Below are 10,161 nucleotides of genomic sequence, written 5' to 3'. Positions count from 1 at the left end.
CGTACAGCAAGGAAATCGAATATGTCGGCTACTTCTTTAAGAAAACTAAACTAAGGCTTCTCACTCCTATTACCAGTGGGCGCAATTAATCAACTGTTAAACACCGCTAGGAGGAAGCGATAGTTTTCTGTTTTAAAAAGTAAAAAGCTTGAAACAAGGTGATCAACAAACGAGTGCTGAAAACCAGCTCCACCAGCTACCAGAGGGAGAAACAAATTATCTGCACGCAAAGCCTCCCATTGACAGCGCCATACAAAAGTGGAAAAAATGTTATGCATTGCCTGTACCTTTATTACTTGCACAATGCAACACCTGCATGAAATAGATAAGCTTAGAAACCAAGAAGATATTGCAAACGTGTGATCATGCAAATAGAGACATCTCCTTGCCCATCCGAGCCTGGGTTTGTCGCATAACTAACGTGATCTAAGAAGCCCAGTAGGCCCACTATTACGGTACTGATGCAAGGGAACGCCCAAATGCGGTAAGTCTTTGGAACCCCACCTGATGCCGCCAAAAAGCTTGTCTTTGTACCCCAGTGACCTACCAAGAACCCCTTGGACTTATGAAGGTCAAAAGACACACCCGAACTATCACACTACTCAGTGCTACGCAGAACCCCGAGCACACTCTCTTTATCAGAATATAAAAGGACAGCGGCATCAACATAAGCTAAAATAAATTTCACATTGCGATCGTGAGAAGCCACAACCTGCTGTTTTCTTGATGATACTACGGCATAGGGGCTCAAGATATAAAGCGCAAAAACAAAGGCGACAGCGGTCAGCTACGCCGTAAAGATGTTTTAAACGGAGTAGATAACTGTCACTCTTGTAGTGGCCGCTTAATACAATAGTTTTATTTTGCGCTCTCTAATGCAGCACAAAAAAATCGTGACGCACCTGACGAATCTGAATGAGAGCCGCTTGAGTGACCTCACCTGGCACTGACTCTATAACACGGAACGTGCGATATGGATATCGTTTTGGATACGCATCATCATAATAAGCCTGACTGCACCCACTGCAGGGCTAAGGCCTCTCCCATGTCTCTTCAATTAACCCTGTGCTGTGCCAGCTGCAGCCACCATATCCCTGCAAGCTTCTTAATCTCATCCGCCCACCTAACCTGGTGGCGCCTACTGCTACGCTTGCCTTCTCTTAAAATGTATTCCGTTACCCTTATGGACCAGCCGTTATCTTGTCTTCGCATCATATATCCTACCCAAGCCCAATTCTCCCTCTTGATTTCGATTAGGATATGATTAATTCACGTTTCTTCTCCCACCCACTCTGTCCGCTTGCCGTCCGTTAACGCTACAGCAATCATTTTTCTTGCCATAGCTCTCTGCGTGGTCCTTAACTGAATGTGAACCCATTTTGTTAGCCTCCAAGTTTCTGCCCCGTAGGTGAGTACCGGTAAGATACAGCTATTATAAACTTTTCTCTTAACGGATGTTGGCAAGCTGTCATTAATGATCCGAGAGAGCCTGCCATATGCGCTGCACCCCATTCTTATTCTTCTAGTTATTTCCCTCTCAAGAACGGGATAAGCAGCAACCACCTGCCCTAAGTACACATATTCCCTTACCACTGCCAGCACCTGGCTACCAACTGTGAACTGCTGTTCTCTTGCTAGACTGCTGAACATTACTTTGGGCTCCTGCATATTAATTTTAGGACCTATCATTGTGCTCTGCCTGTCTAAAACATTGAACACGCTTTACAGCGAAGCTTCTGAGTGTCTTAGCAAGGTAATCAGCGAATAACAAATCACTTACGCATCTCCATTTAGTCTTACTCCAATTTTTCCCAATCCACCCGTCGGAACACCTCCTCTAAACTGGCGGTGAATAGTATTGCCAAGATCGTGTCTCCCTGCCTACACCCTTTCTTTGCACACTACGCCCTAATAAATCCAATGCCACCACCTGCGCACGAGAAGAAAGAACTTCGCAAATATCTTCTCCACGTTGCATAAAGATATCAGGCTATGCTCTTCAGCACTTTCCAATCGATCTGCGTCTCTGCTTTCCGGGATTAGTATGGTGTGAGCAGTATAGAAAAGGGAGGCCAAAAGCCCAAGTCATAAGCTGCACTGAAAACTTCCAGCAAGGCAGGTGCTAGTTTTGCATAAGCACTTTATAGAACCCACTTCTGAGACCGTCCCGGACGGGAGACTTCTGACTCTGTAGAAAATAAATAGCCGGTTAGACGTCATCTAAAGTAATAGACCCATAAATAATGGCACGCTGTTTATCTTCAAGAGGAGTAAATGCTTTCTTATTGCGAAAGCAATACTACGCCACGCATAAGCACTCGTCGCGTGGTCCGTGGACCCCCCTGCTATATTCTAGGCACTATACCCCTGCTCCTGGAGGAGCCGCCACTGCTCCTAACAGATGGTGTGACGTCAGCCTCTCCGTTGTGATGGCGACGCGGGACGTCAGCTTGCTCTCTCCAACGCAGCCAGGAGGAGCCGGTCGTGTGCGCGCTCCTCGAGGAGTCTCGCCATGGAAGTCACCGATGAAGAGTCTCTGAATCTAGTTGCTCTACTACTTCTGAACAGTTTAACTCTAAGGCGACAGCCAAGCAAGCTCGGACGAATGCAAGAAAGAGGTGACAACGTGCCCAAGAAAGGGAAGAACAACGAGAAGAACGACTGCGGAAACGATGAGAAGCCGAAGCAGCTAAACGAGCTGTATCGAGTTCAGAAGCTGGGATTAGGGAAGCTAAACGGAATCATGCAAAGCGGGAACAACATGCCCAGGAAAAGAACGATTGCGAAAACGACGATTATCAGAAGCAGCTAAGCAAGCCACTTCAAGTTCAGAATGTGAGTCCAGTCTTGCTATACGGATTTAAGCTAGAAGACGAAGTAGTGCCCAGGAAACAGAAAAACAACGGGCTGAAGGTCTTGAAAAGCGGATGAAAACCAAGGATGTCCACGCTAAGGAAGCAAACAATCGGCACGACTGTGTGTGACCAAGCATAACATTTCATTGCTTTTGCAACCAACCAGGTTTAACCAGAGCTAAACCGCAGCAATTTTTTTAAGTCACTGCAATCGGATCCATCGGTTTGGTTACTGCTACCAAAAAAGAGCAGCATATAATACTTGAAGAAAGCACCAAGAACACCTAGCGTGTCAGTGTACGTATCACTTCCGCAACCATTTTCTATAACCTAGTTGGAGAGACCAGCCTGCCTTTTATCACTAAACACGACGCGAGACGGTTGTTCTTTAACGAGCCTCAGTTATCACGACCTTATAAGGGCACCACGACATTTTTCTGCTCTAGACTATGGTTACAGCGCTTTGATATTTTTGACATCACCAAGACACGATCCTAGAGCCAATCTTTCAGGGTGCACTTCAATTCACGAAGGAGAAGGCGCTTCAAGAATATGATCCGTGATGGGGCTAGGTTAGTTGAGTTCAATGAATACAGGCCTTGCACGAGCTGGTACAGTAGGCGAATTACATTACAGGGACACGTAGTAAATTATGGACTATAGTAAGCGTCGCCATTTAATACGGACGATGATTCGTAATAAAGCAGTGTGTGATGGTAACAAGCATGCCGATGTCCGCGAAAAGGTGCTCTGGGAGTCGCCAAGAGACAGTCCTTTTAATTATGCCGTGACACACTTTTTGAGTAGAACTCAAGCATCCTATATGTTTTTTATCATTTTATTTGTGCATAAATACTGTAAGCCACAAAAATAGTGTTGCCACTGTGAAATATGCGGTCTGAAGCGAATATATTTAGGAATGCCGTTATTGAGGGTGCTCTGATGAGGATGATAACAGTACCGTCAAATTGTGTCTCAGAGAAGTCTACCATCGTTGGCGGCCTCCTTCAGCATTAGCTGCCATGCACCCCCACTAATACATTTGCAGTAAACTTCTCGGCAGAGTACTCACTTAAGGCTTCGTCCACGTATTGTCGTGTAAAATACCCGTTTTTCTTTATGTCTTGCTCCTTCCCGAGGGTAGGCAAGGCTCCTTCCAGAAATGAGAGGTTTTTTTTCGGCACTGCTGGGAAACGCGGTGTTGCACCCGAAAAAGTATGATCAGTATGAGAGTATGAGCCATGCAGAAAGATAGACCCCGTGTAACTGTTTCAACGATGCGTTCAAACGTCTGGCCAGAGTTACGGAGGCCAAATCGCGTGCGGAGGTATTCGAAGAGGCCGCATGGTGTAATGATTACAGTTTTGGGTACATCGGATGGTTCGACAGGGATTTGGTGGTAGGAGTTGACGAGATCGATTTTAGAGAAAATTATGGCGCTATGCAGTGCGGAGGTGAAATCGGCGATGTGAGGTAGGGGATAACAGTCCGGAACGGTAGCGTTGTTGAGGGCGCGGTAATCGCCAGAGGGCCGCCAGTCCCCTGGGGATTTATTTGGTACCATGTGTAGAGGGGATGCCCATGGGCTAGATGAAGGTCGGATAATGCCGAGCTCCAACATGTGTTCGAACTCATTGCGGGCGATCTGTAAACGGTCTGGAGCAAGGCGACGGACTCGAGCGTGTGTTGGCGGACCAGTGGTCATAATGTGGTGCGTGACCTGGTGTTTGACGGGCAGTAAGAAGTTGGAAGGACGGAGTATAGAAGGGTATTCATCCAGGAGGATCTCGTAGGCGGACTGGTGCGGGCTGGGTGTACTGGCAAGCGGTTCTCGAAGACGGAGGCCCTGAACAGAAAGGTTCGTCACAGCGTCGACGAGACACTTGCTGTGCATGTTGACCAGAAGAATGTAGTGGCGCAGGAAATCAGCTCCTAGGATTGGGTAGCGTACTTCTGCGACGAGGAAAACCCATCGTAACACACGTCGGAGGCCCAAATTGAGTGTAAGAGCATGTTCGCCGTACTTAGCGATGGGGGTGAGATTTGCGGCTTGGAGCGATGGGCCAGTACGGCGAGAAGGTGATGATGTAAAGCTGCAGGGCCGGACGCTCGCCTCGGCACCGGTGTCGACGAGAAAACGGAGGCCCGAGTAGTGGTCGCGAATGAAGAATAAGCGGCTGTTGTCTGGGCTGACACCACTTGCCGCTTCTAGTGGTGTCGTGGAAAGTTTCCCTGGAAGCGACAGGGAGGGGAACACCGACGCGCTGCTTCACCAAAGGTGCGGTGATACCAGCACTCGCTGCCTTGAAGAGGTGGGGTAGCACTGCGTCGGCGAGGTGAAGTCTGGCGATGGGAAGGCGAGCGAAAGCGGGAAGTCGACAGTGCGGCGATTTGGTCGGACAGTCGCGTGATCTGGGCTTGGAAGTCGTCACGGAGGGTGTGAAGGTCCACGCAGGAGTGAAGAGATGATGGCGGCGTGGGAGGCTGCGACACTGCGCAGAGAGATTGTGCGGAGTAGGAAACTTCCATGACGGAGTCCGCCAGCTCAGCATGCTTCTCCAAGGACAACCACTGGGCGGGCACGAGCACCATGCCGACCGACGGCGGCGAGCGCTGAAGGAAAAACTCACGCAGGAAAGCTTGGTCGAAGGTAGCAGCCTTGTCGCCCAGGAGCGGCTGGAGCCGCCGCAGCAACTGAGTAGGTTTGCGGTCTCCCATTTTTTTCGGAGGAGATGAGCTGCTGGAGGCGGCGATGTTCCGAGACGGCTTTTCGCTTGATAAGCTCAGCAGCCAACGTGTCGAACGGGGCCGAGGCGGGCGGAGTTATGAGGAGGTCGCGGACCTCGGCGGCAATCTCAGGTGGTAACGACGCAGCGACGTGGTGAAACTTCTGAGCCTGGCAGGTGATGCGGCCAATAGTGAACTGGCTGTTGACCTGACCGAGACAGAGCTGAGGATCGGCTGCCGAGAACTGGGGAAGGCGAAGGGACAGCCTGGAGTGCTAGAATATAATGGCCGGAGTGCTAGAATGTAAGATGGCGTGCCTAAGAGAGGCGCGTGCAACTGGCACGAGAGTCGAGCTCCATTCGGCGGAACTTCGGCGTCATCTTCATCGGCGGCTGGTACTGCTCCTACCGCGTGAGGCCGATGCTACTGCTACAGCAGTTCATGTGGACAGTAAGTTTGCGCATGTGTAGCTATAATGCGCAGCAGTAGCACAGTAAATGTGGATATAGAGGTATACACCCAGATGTTAGCGTTTTTGCGTATAATTACGGATAATGTGCATGATTTTATGCCCTATGATTATTATTTCGAGTTCCTTCCATCAAAGCCCTTTACTCTAAAGACAGAGGAATGTTCCCCTCCGAAGGCTGCGGCTTTTCTTTTTTTGACTCGCAGCGCAGCACGTTGCTAGGCCCCCACTAACTACTATCAACAGGCGGTTTCTGGAAAAACGAAAGATAATACAACTGTGGGTAAGTTTTGTCAGCACGAGGTGAGCACTCTATGCTCCTGATGCAGCCGAAATAACGAGGGCAGTGACACCGGAAAACCTTGAGACAGTAACAGCTGTGCGGTATTCGCTTGCACTCATCGAGAGAGTAAAGCATCCTGCTCGGCACTCGCATGGAGCTAGCATTACCTTATCGTGTGTAACTGCGGGGATGCCGAACGATATGTTGTGAGAAGTAAACTGCTGCTACAATTATTTGTGGTTCTTAATTTTTAATAATTTGTGAAAACCACACCTTTCTATTTCTAAAAACTTCTGTGTCTAATATCATCGCAAGTTGTGACTGAAAATGCAATTGTATCTTGCTCTGCCTTCTGCAGCGGACTGCATATTCGCAAAGGGAATCAGTACTGCCAATTCTAAACAACTGTTAAAGCTAGGCGGAATACAGTGTATGAGATGCTGCCTGTACCCGACTTTTTTTTTGCAGTTCTCTGTAGATTTCTGAAAGACCTTTGTTTTCATTAGCCGAGATGGCATCACAGTCTCTCCTTTCAGCGGAGGCCACCCAAATACGAGCTGTACATTTGCTAGCACAACTTATAACTACAATATAGAGATCGTGTGAGCAGCAGGTAATGCGCACAATAAAGATGATCTATTTATGTACCGAAACATGTTACAGTGGAAGTAGTACTCAGCCTTGGGATATAGAGAATACGGTTCGGTGATTCGAAGAAATTCACTGAACCCAGGGCAGTCGCAGAGCAAGGCTTACTTAAAACTGACCTGCTACACACACTTTAATCTGACTAGTGGCCAATAAATAAAGCTGCGTGGCGCTTCCTCTGCTCCATTTCCTGTCATTTTTGCGTTGAGGTGGAAGGACGGCGTTGGGCTCGCAGCTGCTCCCCTCTTAGCATGAAGAATCTTCGTGGAACTACCAGGTCACGTGCCACGACGATCCGTAGAAGAAAAATTTGAAGGACGAGGCACAAACGGCTGTCGATTTCATACAAATATCTAGACGTTCGCACCTTTGCCGACTCTAACTTGGATGCTCCACATTGATAACACCACTACCTGTGGTAAACACATGCTGGGAAATGAGCGCCGTAAGTTGTGAAAAATGCTGTTTTCTTTGTACTTGGTACATTAAAAACACAAATCCTTTAAAACCTTCAATACGCAGCACCCCTAAGCGATCCGCATTACGAGAAGCTAATCACATAATCTCAAATGATCCCTAAGATAATTTTTTTATTTCGTGCATATTTGACGGCACCGAGAACATTACGTGTACGCAGTTTATCCTTTGTTTTCTATTTTCGCATCCCACCAGAAAGTATTTTCTATTAGGCTTTTTGCCACTCTTTACCACTTGATTACCACTCCAAAATAAGAATTATGCCTGTAATTCTACATATGTATCTGCATTTCAGTAGTATTCTCAGGCATCAAGCGGTTTGCTACAGCCTGGGTTTCAACAAGCCAACCCACAACGCATTACTCAAAATATTATGAACACAACAAAAGAAAATTTAAATTTTCCCCGATAACAATACCCGTTAGTAAAGGTCTGATCATTTTTAAGCACTCCTCTTTTCAACTCCTCTGTCTCTATGCTATATAAATAAATTGAGGAGGTTATTACTTAACTCCACTGGAGTGAAAAAAACTGGCTGGCAGTTTAGCAATCCTAAGCACGAAATACTGTTGGAAACAGCTGTTCATTGCAAGTGGGCTCCACCGCCACGCACCTGAAAACACGATTGAGGGGTCCGCTGTCCCGGGGAGCCAGATATGCGCGTCTTCATTTTTTTTATTGCCAGTGCCATTGGGCGGCCTGAGCCTTGTGATGTGCAGTACACAGCGCGCGAGAGTGCGTTGCAGTATTGCCAAGTGCTCTCCTTCCTTGGCCAGCACAGATGATCGGTTCACGTCGCTGCTGTTTTGTATCCAAGTCAGGGGCCTTATTTTTTTTCCCCCAAGCTCACCATCAAGGTCAAGCGTCACACAAGCCGGTGAGCCTGTTCGTTCAAAAAGATGGCATGAAATTCTAGGCCTACTACGAGTTATTGCAGTTATTTGAGCTATATGCGTGTTGGTGCAAGTGCAGTTGTCGTTTCTTACCGAAACCTGCTTCTTGCTTGTTATTCGTTGCCAACGCTCTTGCAAATCAGAACAGTCGCCTGCAAAAGTGCTTACTAAGCCAGTGTGCCGACATCCATGCTCGACAAAACAAAAACGTAGTGAAATAATTGTAAGACTTGAGTTATTTTAATGGCTCAGTACAGAAGGTATTCTCTTAACAGCCGCGAATATTTCAAATATTTTACACAAAGTCGCTGATGTCCAGAGAATCGTATGCTCACAGGGCACGTATGTATTTTAATTTTCGGAGAATTACGTTTTGCCCCATGCTCGTAATAACTAAAAGATCTACTGTCCATGGCTTTTTAAAACTAATTTTCGTTCTCCCAGTGATCGATGTCCGACATTATATTGTACATCGAAGAGGAAAAAGAAAAAAGAATGAATATAGCTGGGAGTTCTTTGCCTGGCTATCCTAGTAAGTTTACTGCGACGTTTTTTTTATTTTGCTTTTTTTCTCAATAAAAAAATGCATTTGGGCGCAGCTGCTCTCTGCAGTGCTGTTTTCGCGATATGTTTGCCCTCCCGGTACACGAAGCATGTGCGTGCTCTCCATGGAAGGAAGGGTGCCAGGGGTTCTGACCTTTGCTAACGGGAATTGGCTTGAACACAGCAGGGGAAGAGAAAATATTGCTTAAATAGTGAAGGAACGTACTTTCAAAACCCGGGAAACTTCGTGCGTCGTCTCCACTTCAACGGACCTGTTGAGTCGTCAGTTAGGTATCCCATGCGCTTTTGCATTGATAGACATTCCTTGTTCCTCCAAACTGTAAGAAAGGGGGGGGGGGCAATTATCAAAGCATACTTTGCGCCTAAATGAAAGAATTTATCGTCGCTGCAACTCATTTCAGCGAAGAAATTTGTAACAGGCCACGTAGAATCCATCGTCGTGCTATTTACACAAGAAAGCAGGTTAGACCCAGGCCGCGGATATCGAATTTTGATGCAGGCGAAATTCTAGAGGCCCGTGTACTGAGAGATGTCAGCGCACGTGAAAGAACCCTCGGTGGTCAAAATTTCTGGAGCCCTTTACTACGGCGTCTGTCGCAGCCTGCCTTTAGGGCGGTATACCCCATGAACATAATCCCAAACAAGCCTTTAGTTACGCCTATTTTCAGATTTTGGTGTCGCTTGAATATCTCGACTAAAGAGTGCTCTATTAGAGACGCAAGTGTTGTTCAATCAAGTGACACGCAATTACTGTTCTGAAACTGATATTTCAGTATACACAAGAACATTCATTTTATATTCGTCACCGCTAATCCATATCCCTCTCGCAGAGAAAATAGGCAGTCGTTTTTCTGGCTTCAGCACTCTTTCTCTATAATCAATATGAGTTAATTTACAGCCCTCGAGATGCTTCTTCTTCGTGGCGTGTTCTCCGTAGTCATCATCGCTGCTACGGCACCGCTGTTCAGAGAAAACAGTGCACTGCATTTCCAGAAACGTACTCAGCAATGGTGGAGCAAAAGTGTGAGTACCGTTAGAATGAGCTGCGTACCATTCACATGCATGTATTTTTAGAGGAAAGGGAATCTCCACAACTTGTGTTAAATCTATTTCCAATTGTACTGCCCATTGAATCTCTTTGTAATAACTAAGTTTAACGAAGAGCACAGTTTACCGACTTAGAGGCGTACAAAATGTGCATTGCAAACCCAACAGAAAAATGCCACCCTCGTGTGCAGGACTCAC

Source organism: Amblyomma mixtum, chromosome 8 (genome assembly GCF_055824585.1).
Source record: "Amblyomma mixtum isolate Tamu chromosome 8, ASM5582458v1, whole genome shotgun sequence".
NCBI classification, from domain to species: domain Eukaryota; kingdom Metazoa; phylum Arthropoda; class Arachnida; order Ixodida; family Ixodidae; genus Amblyomma; species Amblyomma mixtum.
Note: the sequence above shows the minus strand (reverse complement) of the source record.